Raw genomic sequence first — 11520 nt, forward strand, 5'->3', positions numbered from 1 at the left:
GTATTATGTGTGTAACTGAAGGAGAAGAGAAAGGAAAAAGGCATTGAAAGCCTATATAATAAAATAATAGCTGAAAAATCCCCAAATATTGGGAGAGATGTGTTCTCTCAGGTCAAGAAGCTCAAGGATCCCCAAACAGATTCAACCCAAAAAGTACCTCCCCAAGATACATTATAGTCAAATTGTCAAAAGTCAAAGAAAAAAGAAAGGATTCCAAAAGCAGCAAGAGAAAAGGGTCAAATGACCTATAAGGGAATCTCCATCAGGTTAGCAGCAAACTTCACAACAGAAGCCCTACAGGCCAGCACAGAGTGGGATGATATGTTTAAATTGCTAAATGAAAATATCTGCCAACCAAGAACACTATATCCAGCAAAGCTTTCCTTCAGAAATGAAGGAGAAATAGTATCTTTCCAAAACAAACAAAAACTACAGGAATTCACTGGCCCTTCAACAAATCCTCAAGTGAGTCCTTCACTTGGAATCAAAAGAGCAATATATATCATCATGAATACACAAGAAAGAGTAAAAACCACTAGTAGAGCAATAGAACATAAGCACAAGAAAAAAATAGAAACCACTAGTAGAACATAAATGAGAAAGAGAAATAAAATGTATGTTATCACTACAAAAAAACACCAATTGGCAAAGACAAACAATAAAAGGGAAAGAAAGGAACAAAAGAAATATAAAACAAACATAAATAATTTAATAAAAAGGCAGGAAAAAGACAATACTTTTCAATAACATCCCTGAATATAAATGGATTCAATTCCCCACTTAAAAGATATAGACTGGCTGAATAGATTAAAAAACTAGACTCAACAATATGCTGCTTGCAAGAAACTCACTTCACCAATAAAGACACACATAGACTAATAGCAAAGGGATGGAAAAAGATATTCCATGCAAATGGAAAACAAAAATGAGCAGGAGTTGCCATACATATATCAGATAAAATAGACTTCAAACTAAGAACTATAAAAATAGACAAAAAATGACTTTATATAATGATAAAAGGATCAGTGCAACAAGAAGATATAATATCATAAATATATATGCACCAAACAGTGAAGCACCCAGATATATAAAGCAATTGTTATTGGATCTAAAGGGAGAGATGGATCCCAACAAAATAATAATAGGGGATTTTAACATACCTCTCTCATCAAGACAAAAAGATCATCAAGACAAAAAAAATACCAGAGAAATATGGATTTAAGCAGCACCTTGGACCAACTGGACATGACAGACATTGACAGAACATTTCATCCAACAATTTTTTTTTCCTTTTTGTCTTTTTTCGTGTCCGGCAACGGATCGCAACCCTCAGTGTCGCGCCCGTACCGGACCGGGACCGGCAACAGGATTGCAACCCTCGGTGTTGCTCCCGCGCCTCGCTCAGCCAGTGAGCGGGAACCGGTCTGTATGTGGGATCCGAACCCTCAGCGAGAGTGCTGCCGCACTCCCAAGCAGCGCACTGTAGCAGTGCGCCACCGGGCCGGCCCTCATCCAACAATTGCAGAACATATATTCTCCTAATCAGCACATGAATCATTCTCCAGGATAGATCACATGTTAGGCTACAAATCAAGACTCAACAAATTTTTTTTTTTCCTTTTTTTTGTCTTTTTTCGTGACGAGCATCGGATCGCAACCCTCAGTGTTGTGCCCGTACCGGACCGGGACCGGCAACGGGATCGCAACCCTCGGTGTTGCTCCCGCACCTTGCTCAGCCAGTGAGCGGCCGGTCTGTATGTGGGATCCGAACCCTCGGCGGGAGCGCCACCGCGCTTCCCAAGCAGCGCACTTATCCAGTGCGCCACCGGGCTGGCCCAAGACTCAACAAATTTAAAAAGACTGAAATCATATCAAGTATATTTTCAGACCACAATAGAATAAAATTAGAAATTAACAACAAACAAAATTTTGGAAACTATACAAATACATGAAAATTAAACAACATGTTCCTGAATGACCAATGGGTCAAAGAATAAAGAAAGCAGGAAATCAAAAAATTCCTTGAAACAAATGAAAATACAAGCACAACTTATCAAAACCTATGAGACACTGAAAAAGCATTACTAAAAGGGAAGTTTATTGAAATAAATGATTACATCAAAAGAATAGAAAGATGTCAAATAAACAATCTAACATTAAACCTCAAAGAACTAGAAAAATCAAGAACAATTCAATCCAAAAATTAGTAGATGGAAAGTAATACCTAAGATCAGAGCAAAACTAAATTAAATAGAGACCAAAACGACAGTACAAAAGATCAACAAAACAAAAAGTTGGTGTTCTGAGAAGATGAACAAAATAGACAAACCATTAGCTAAACTAATTTTAAAAAGAAGAGAGAAGACCCAAATAACAAAAATCAGAAATGAAAAAGAGACATTACAACTGATACCGGAATACGAAGGAAATACAAAGAATCATTAGAGACTACTATGAACAACAGTATGCCAAGAAATTTGAAAATCTGGAGGAAATGGATAAATTTCTAGATGCATACAAACTACCAAGACTGAAACAAGAAATAGAAAACCTGAACAGACCAATAAAAAGCAATGAGATTAAAACAGTAATCAGCAGTCTTCCAACAAAGAAAAGCCCAGTACCAATGGTTTCACTGCTGAATTCTACCAAACACTAATTGAAGAATTAATACCAATTATTTTCCAACTATTCCAAAAAATTGAAACAGAGGCCATTATCCCAAACTCATTCTATGAGGCCAGCATCACCCTGGCACAAAATCAGACAAAGACACAACAAAAAGAAAACTACAGGCTGATATCCATGATGAACACAGATATAAAAATCCTCAACAAAATATTGGCAAACAGAATACAACAGCACATCAAAAATATTATACAACATTATCAAGTGGGATTCATCCAGGTTTGCAAGGATGGTTCAACATTCACAAATCAATAAATGTGATACACCAAGTCAACAAAATCAAGGACAAAAACCATCTGATTATCTCAATAGACACAGAAAAAGCATTTGACAAAATTTAACATCACTTCATGATAATGACTATCAACAATTTAGGTATACAAGTAAAGTATCTCAACTCAATAAAAGCCACATATGACAAACACACCACCAACATCAACCTGGACGGGGAAAAGCTGGAAGCTTTTCCATTAAGAACAGGAACAAGGCAAGGATGGCCATTCTTACCACTCATAAATAATACAGTATTAGAAATACTAGCCAGAGTAACTAGGCAAGAGAAAGAAATAAAAGGCATCCAAATTGGAAAAGACAAAGACAAATTGTATGTGTGAGCAAGTTCTTGCTTTATTAGTTCCTGAAAGAGCTGGTTGTTTTAGAGGACCCTGGCACCTCCCCTCCCTCTCTCCTGCTTCCTCTTGCCATGTGATCTTGCACCCATTTGCTGACTGCTGCTTTCCACCATGAGTAGAAGCAGCCTGAGGCCTGCACCAGATGCAGCTGTCCCAGAACTGTAAGCCAAATAAACCTCTTTATAAATTACCCAGTCTCAGGCATTCTGCTACAGCAACACAAAATGGACTAATACAGAAAATTGGTACTGAGGAGTGGGATGTTGCTATACTGATACCTGAAAATGTGAAAGTGGCTTTGGAACTGGGTAATGGGCAAAGGTTGGAAGAGTTTGGAGGACTCAGAAAAAGACAAAAAGATGAAGGAAAGTTTGGAACATTTTAGAAGTTGGTTAAATGGTTGTGACCAGAATGCTGATAGAAATGTGGACTGTAAAGGCAATGCTGCTGATGAGGTTTCAGATAGAAATGAGGAACTTATCAGGAGTTGGACAAAAGGTAACCCTTGCTACACCATAGCAAGGAACTTGGCTGTATTGTGTCCATGACCTAGGACTTTGTGGAAGATGGCACTTAAGAGTTGTGAACCAGAATGTTTGGTGGAAGAAATTTCCAAGCAGCAAAGCATTAAGGAAGCTGCATGGCTACTTGCATGTGCTGAGTAATGGCAGAAAAGGAATGACGTAGAGCCAGAGTTTAAAAGGGAGGCAGAGCATAAAGATTTGGAAAATTTGCAGCCTGGCCATGTGGTAGAGAATGAGAGAGCCCTTTCAGGAGAAAAATACAAGGGTGCAGCAGATAGACTGTTTGCTAAAGACTTTAGCTTGACAATGAGGCAGCCAGATGCTGATAGACAAGACAGTGGGAGAAAGGCCCTGAAAGCATTTCAGAAGCCTGGAAGGGTGCCCCTCCCATCACAGACCCAGAGGCCTAGGGGGAATGAGTTGTTCCAGAGGACAGACCTGGGGTGCCATGGCCTTTGGCAACCTGCTCCCTGCATCCCAGCTACTCTAGCTGGAGAAGCCCTGCCTCAAGTGGCCACAAGTGTGCTTCATACAGCAGCAGGAGAGAGCACAAGCCAGAAACCTTGGTGGTATCAACATCATGTTAAGTCTGCAGGCCAGCAGAACTTGAGAGCAGTAGAGATGTGAAAGCCTCCACCCAGATTTCAGAGGATGTATGGAAAAGCCTGGCGGCCCAGGCAGAGACCTGTTGCAGAGTCGGAGCTGCCACAGAGGCCATTTACTAGAGCAATGTGGAGCAGAAAAGTGGGGATAGAGCCCCCACAGAGAGCCCCCACTAGAGAAATGTCTAGTAGAGCCAAGATAGCAGGGCTGCTGCCAGGACCCCAAAACTGTAGGGCCCTGGGCAACATGCAACACCAGCCTAGAAAAGTTGCAGGTACCAGTGCAGCCCAGTGAGCTATGCCTGGCAGAGCTGTGGGGGTGGGACTGCCTGAGCCTCTGGGGGCCTAGATGCCCCATTGTGCCCAAGATCCAGGACTTGGAGTCAAAGAAGATTATTTTGAAGCTTTAAGACTTAATGTCTGCCCTATGGGGTTTCAGACTTGTTTGGGGCCTGTTTTTCCTTTCTTCTAGCCTATTCCTCTCTTTTGGAATGGGAATGTGTACCCAATGTCTGTTCCATCATTGTATCTTGGAAGTAGATACATTTATTTTTGATTTTTACAGGTTCCGAGCTGGAACTTTTGCCTTTGGTCTGAGACTTTGGAGGTTGGACTTTTAAGTTGATGCTGGAACAAGCTAAGACTTTGAAGACTGTTGGGATGGAATGGTTGTATTTTGTATGTGAGACTAACATGAGTTTTGGGGGGGCCAAGGGTGAAATGATAGAGCTTGGATGTGCTGTCCCCCCAAAACTCATGTGGAAATCTGATCCCAATGTGGCAATGTTGGGAGCTGTTTGAGTCATGGGGGTGGGTTCCTCATGAATGGACTAATGCTCTCCCTGGGGGTGTGAGTAGTAAGTGAGTTCTTGCTTTATTAGTTCCTGAAAGAGCTGGTTGTTTAAAAAGACCCTGGCACCTCCCCTCCCTCTCTCTTGCTTCCTCTCACCATGTGATCTTGCACCCGCTGACAGCCTGCTGCTTTCCACCATGAGTAGAAGCAGTGTGAGGCCCACATCAGATACAGCTGTCCCAGAACTGTAAGCCAAATAAACCTCTTTTCTTTGTAAATTACCCAGTCTCAGGTATTGTTATAGCAACACAAAATGAACTAATACACCATGTTTGCAGATGACACAATCCAATATATAGAAAAACCTAAAGACTCGACTAAAAAAACTACTAGAGCTGACAAATTCAGTAAAGTTGCAGGATACAAAATCAATACACAAAAATCAGTAGTGTTTTATACACCAGCAATGAACTAGCAGAAAAAGAAATTTTAAAAGCTAGCCTATTTATAATAGCTACCAAAAATTAAAATATCTAGGAATAATTTAACCAAGGAGGTGAGAGACCTCTACAATAAGAACAATAAAACACTGCTGAAAGAAATTTAAAAGGACATCAAAAGATGGAAAGACATTCCATATTCATAGATTGAAAGAATTAACATTGTGAAAATATCCATACCACCCAAAGCAATCTACAGATGCAAGGTAATCCCCATCAAAATACCAATGACATTCTTCACAGAAATAGAAAAAAAAATCCTAACATTCACATGGAACAATAAAAGACCCTGAATAGCCAAAGAAATCCTGAGAAAAAATAAATAAATAAATAAATAAAGCTGGAGGCATTACACTACCTGACTTGAAATTCTTCTACAAAGCTATAGTAAACAAAACAGCATGGTACTTGCATAAAAACAGACATTCAGACCAATGGAACAAAAAAGAGAACCCAGAAATCAACCCACACACTTACAGCCAACTGAACTCTGACAAAGGCACCAAAAACATACACTGGGGAAAGGATAGCCTCTTTGACAAATGGCACTGGGAAAACTGGATGTCCATGTGTAGAAGAATAAAACTAGACTTGAACCTCTCACCATATAACAAAATCAAATGGCTTAAAGATTTAAACATAAAACCTGAAACTATAAAACTCCTTGAAGAAAACATAGGGGAAACAATTCAGGACATAGGACTGGGCAAAGACTTTATGAATATGACCCCAAAAACACAAGTAACAAAAATAAATAAACAGATGGGATTATATCAAACTAAAAAGCTTCTGCATAGCAAAGGAAATGATTAATAGAGTGAAAAGACAACTTACGGAATGGTAGAAAATATTTGCAAAATATGCATCTGACATAATATACAAGGAACTCAAACAACTCAACAGTAAAAAAAAAAAAAAATCCAAGTAAAAAATAGGCCAAGGAGCTGAATAGACATTTCTCAAAAGAAGACATACAAACGGCCAACAGGTACATGAATAAATGCTCAAAATCACTAATCATCATGGACATGCAAATCAAAACCATACTGAGATATCATCCCACTCCAGTTAAACTGGCTATTATCAAAAAGAGAATAACAAATGCTGGTGAGCATGCAAAGAAAGGGGAACCCTATTTCACCATCAGTGGGACTGTAAATTCATGCAGCCATTAGAGAAAACAGTATGGAGTTTCCTCAAATAACTACAGATAGAACTGCCATACGATCCAGCAATTCCACTGCTGGGTATATACCCAAAAGAATGGAAATCATCATGTTGGAGGGGTACCTGCATTCCCATGTTTATTGCAGCTCTATTTACAATAGCCAAGCTTGGAACCATCCTTAATGTCAACAGATGGCTGGATAAGGAAAATGTGGTATATATACACAAGGGAATACTATTCAGCCACAAAAAAGAAGGCAATTCTGTCATTCACAGCAGCATGGATGAGCCTGAAGAAAATTATAAGTGAAATAAGACAGGCACAGAAAGAGAAATACCACGTGTCCTCATGTCTCATAAGTGAGAGCTAAAAAGTAAAGGAAGAAAGGAAGGAAGGAAAGACAGAACGAAGGAAGGAAAAGAACAATCACAATAATACATTGAACTTTCAGAGAGAACTGTGGTTACTAGAGTTGGAAAAGGGGGAGGGGCATGGGGTTAGTGAGAAATTGGTTAATGACACAAAAAATGATTACATTTTGTAATGATGAATATGCTAATTATCCTGATTTGATCATCACACATTGTACATAGGTTTTGATATTTAACTCTGTATCCCACAAACATGTATAATCATGTTTCAACAAAAAGACGACGATGACGACACACCAGAGCACATGCTCATTCTAGTTCTCTCAGCCATGTGAGGTCACACAGTGGGAAGGTGACACTCTGCAAGCCAGGAAGACAGCCCTCACCAGAAACTGAATCAGCCAGCACCTTGATCTTGCACTTCCATCCTCTAGGACTGTGGCAAAATTAATTTCTGTTGTTTAAAAAAAAAATTAAAAATAGAACTACCACATGATCCAGCAATCCCACTACGGGACAAATATCCTAAGGAAATGAAGTCAGTATGTCAAAGAGGTGTCTGCACTCCCATATTTATTGCAGCACAATTTACAATAGCCAAGAAATGGAATCAACCTAAGTGTGCAACAACAGATGGAGTTTTTAAATGTGGTATATATACACAATGGAATACTACTGAGCCATTAATATGAATGGAATTCTGCCACTTGTGGCAGCAAGGATGGACATGTAGGTCATTATGTCAAGTGAAGTAGGCCAGGCACAGAAAGATAAATAACACATGATCTCACTCAGATGTGGGATCTTAAAAAAACAAAGGTTGATATTATAGAGACGGAGAGTAGAACAGTGGTTACCAGAGACTGAGAAGTGGAAGGGAAGGGAAAACAAGGAGAGTCTGGCCAACAGGTACAAAATTTCAGTTATACAGGACAAATAAGTTCTTATGTTCTGTTGCACAGTAGGGTGACTGTGGTTAATAGTGAAGTTTTTGTATATTACGTAATAGCCAGAAGAGGCTTTTGAATGTTTTCACCATAAAGAAATAATAAATGCATGAGGTGATGGACACATTAACGATGCTGACCTAATCATTATACAGCATATATATGTATCAAAACATCAAGTTTTGCTCCATAAGTATATACAATGTGTTAATTCAAAGAAATTAATTTAGATTTTTAAATGTGGAATTAATTCTAGGCTCCTGAAAATGCAGTAGTGAATGTGGAATGTTTTGTATATCTGGTGGCAATTTCTTGTTTTGTTTTCCTTACCAGTATTCTGTCTATGTCTGCTTCTGTGATAGTTATACTTCCTAGCATGCACACCCCTGCTTGTGAAAATAGTGTGTGTGTGTGTGTGTGTGTGTGTGTGTGTGTGTGTGTGTGTGTGTGTGTATATATATATATATAAATCTCATTATTGAAGTACTAGATTTTTACACATCTTCTAAACAGTTCTAGTTTCACCTTACATAGAATATATTGGGGAAAGTATAAAAATTCAAAATAAAATATTTTTATCAATTAAAAAAAGAACAGCCTCAGGAACATGTGGAAAACAACTAAAGAGGTATCATTCATTGCATCTCCTCATTGCAGTCCACAAAGAGGATGAAAAAAGTGGAACTGAAAAAATATACAAAGAAATAACGGCTAAAATTTTCTCAAATTTGGTTAAGAACATAAGCCAAAGATCCAAGAAATTGAACCCCCAAAATGATAAAATCAAAGAAATCCACACCAAAACACACCATACTCAAACCTTTGAAAACTAAAGACAAAAAAATCTTGAAAACATCCACAGAGAAATAACGCATTACCTAGAGGAGAGCAATGGTTTGTCCAACAGGAGGTTTCTCTTCAGAAACTGTGGAGCAGTAAAAAGTGGTACATTTTTCAAACTGCTGAAAGAAAATCATTGTCAATACAGAATTCTTTATCTACTGAGAATATCCTTCAGTAATGATAGTGAAATAAAGACATCATCAGATGAAGGAAAAGTAAGAGAATTTGTCACCAACAGACAAGCCTTGTAAGAATTGCTAATGGACATTCTTCTAATATAAATGAAATGACAACAGAAGAAAATTTGGAACACTTAGGAATGAAGAAAGAAGAATGGAACAGATGTTTGTGTAAATATAATAGACCATTTCAAGACCTGTGGTTTTGAAATTGTTAGATGTTTGAAAGGAAAATTATAATATTGTTTGATTTGGTTTTAAATGTATGTAAAAGAGATATTTAAGACATTTTAATTATGAAGTGGGAAAGTAAAAGGACCTAAGCGATGGTAAAATTCCTACATTTCATTTGAAATAGTACACTGTGATAAATGACTTATGCATACTGTAATCCCCAGAGCAAATCAAATATAGATACAAAGCAATACATTAAAAAACACTATGTATAAAGCAAAATGGAACTAAAAAAAATCAAATAATTCACAGGATAGCAGGAAAAAGGAAGCAAAGGAATGGAAACAACAAATAGACATACATCTTAATATTTTAATAATTACATTAAATGTAAATAGTCTGTATGAATCAAAGACAGAGATTGGCAGAGTGGATTAAAAGATACCCAACTGTATGCTGTATCTAGAAATTAATTTAAAATGTAATGGTATAGATAGGTTTAAAGTAAGTGGAAAGAAAAAAAAAGATATACCATGTAAACACCAACCAAAAGAAAGCTGAGTGGCATTACCTAGATAACATCAACTTGAAAGAAAATTAAAATAAAGAGATTATAAAATTACACAAAATTATAAAAGGGTCAGTTCACTAAAAAAATATAATTATAAATGTTTATGCCCCATATATCAGAGTTTCAAAATACATGAAACAAAACTACCAGAAGGGAAAGGAGAAATAAGAAACTCAGAATTAGGGGCCAGCCTGGTGGCGCACTGGACAGTGTGCCGCTTGGGAGCGTGGTGGCGCTCCCGCCGAGGGTTTGGATCCCATGTGGAGACCGGTTCCCGCTCACTGGCTGAGCGCGGTGCGGGTGCGACACCGAGGGTTGTGATTCCGTTGCTGGTCCCCAGTACGGGCGCGACACCGTGGGTTGCGATCCCGTTACCGGTCAGTAAAAAAGACAAAAAAAGGAAAAGAAACTCAGAATTATAGGTGAGAACTTTAATACACCTCTCTCAGCAATTGACAGAATGACTAGCAGAAAATCAATAAAAATACAGAAGAGCAGGACAATATCATTAAACAACAGGATCTATTTGGGATTATTGAAAACATTGCATAACGCCCACAGAATATGTATTATTTTCAAGTACAGATGGAACACTTATTAAGATAGATTATATCTTGGGTCATAAAACGAACCTCAACAAGCTTAAAAGTTCTGAAATTATACACAGTATGTTTTCTGGCCATCGTGAAATCAAATTAGAAACCAATAACAGATACACAACAGGAAAATCTCCAAACACTGGGAATTGAACAACACACTCTTAAACATCCATGGGTCAAAGAGGAAGTCTCAGAGGAAATTTAAAAATACATTTAATTAAATGAAAAAAAAAAAAAACCTCAGCATATAAAAATGTGGAAGATGCAGCTTAAAGTGACATTAAATTTTGGTGAGAACTGCTGCTAGTGAAACTTGTAGCACCAAATGCTTACCTTAGAGAAGAGGGAAAGTCTCATCAATAATTTAAGTTTCCAACTTAAGAAACTAGAGAAAGAGCAAAATATACTCAAAGCAAGCAGAAGGAAGCAAAAAATAAAAGTGTAGAAATGAATAAAACAGAAAACACAGAATATCACTTAAGCCAAAAGCTGGTTCTATGCAAAGATTAATACAATACCTTTAGCAAGACTGACAAAGAGAAAAAGAGAGATGATAGAAATTGCCAATATTAGGAATAAAAGAAAGGGTATCATTACAGACCCAAGACACAGTAATATAAATGAATACTAAAAACATATTTCAAAAAGTTCATGGAAAAATAGAATTAAAAGACAATACAGGGGCCGGCCCGGTGGCGCACTGCTACAGTGTGCCGCTTGGGAGCGTGGCGGCGCTCCCGCCGAGGGTTCAGATCCCACATACAGACCGGTTCCCGCTCACTGGCTGAGTGAGGTGCAGGCGCGACACCAAGGATTGCGATCCCGTTGCCGGTCCCGGTCCGGTACGGGCGCGACACTGAGGGTTGCGATCCGTTGCCGGACACGAAAAAAGAGACAAAAAAAAAAAAAAAAAAAAAAAAAAAAAAAAA

Source organism: Galeopterus variegatus, unplaced genomic scaffold (genome assembly GCF_000696425.1).
Source record: "Galeopterus variegatus unplaced genomic scaffold, G_variegatus-3.0.2 Scaffold1894, whole genome shotgun sequence".
Lineage (NCBI taxonomy): Eukaryota > Metazoa > Chordata > Mammalia > Dermoptera > Cynocephalidae > Galeopterus > Galeopterus variegatus.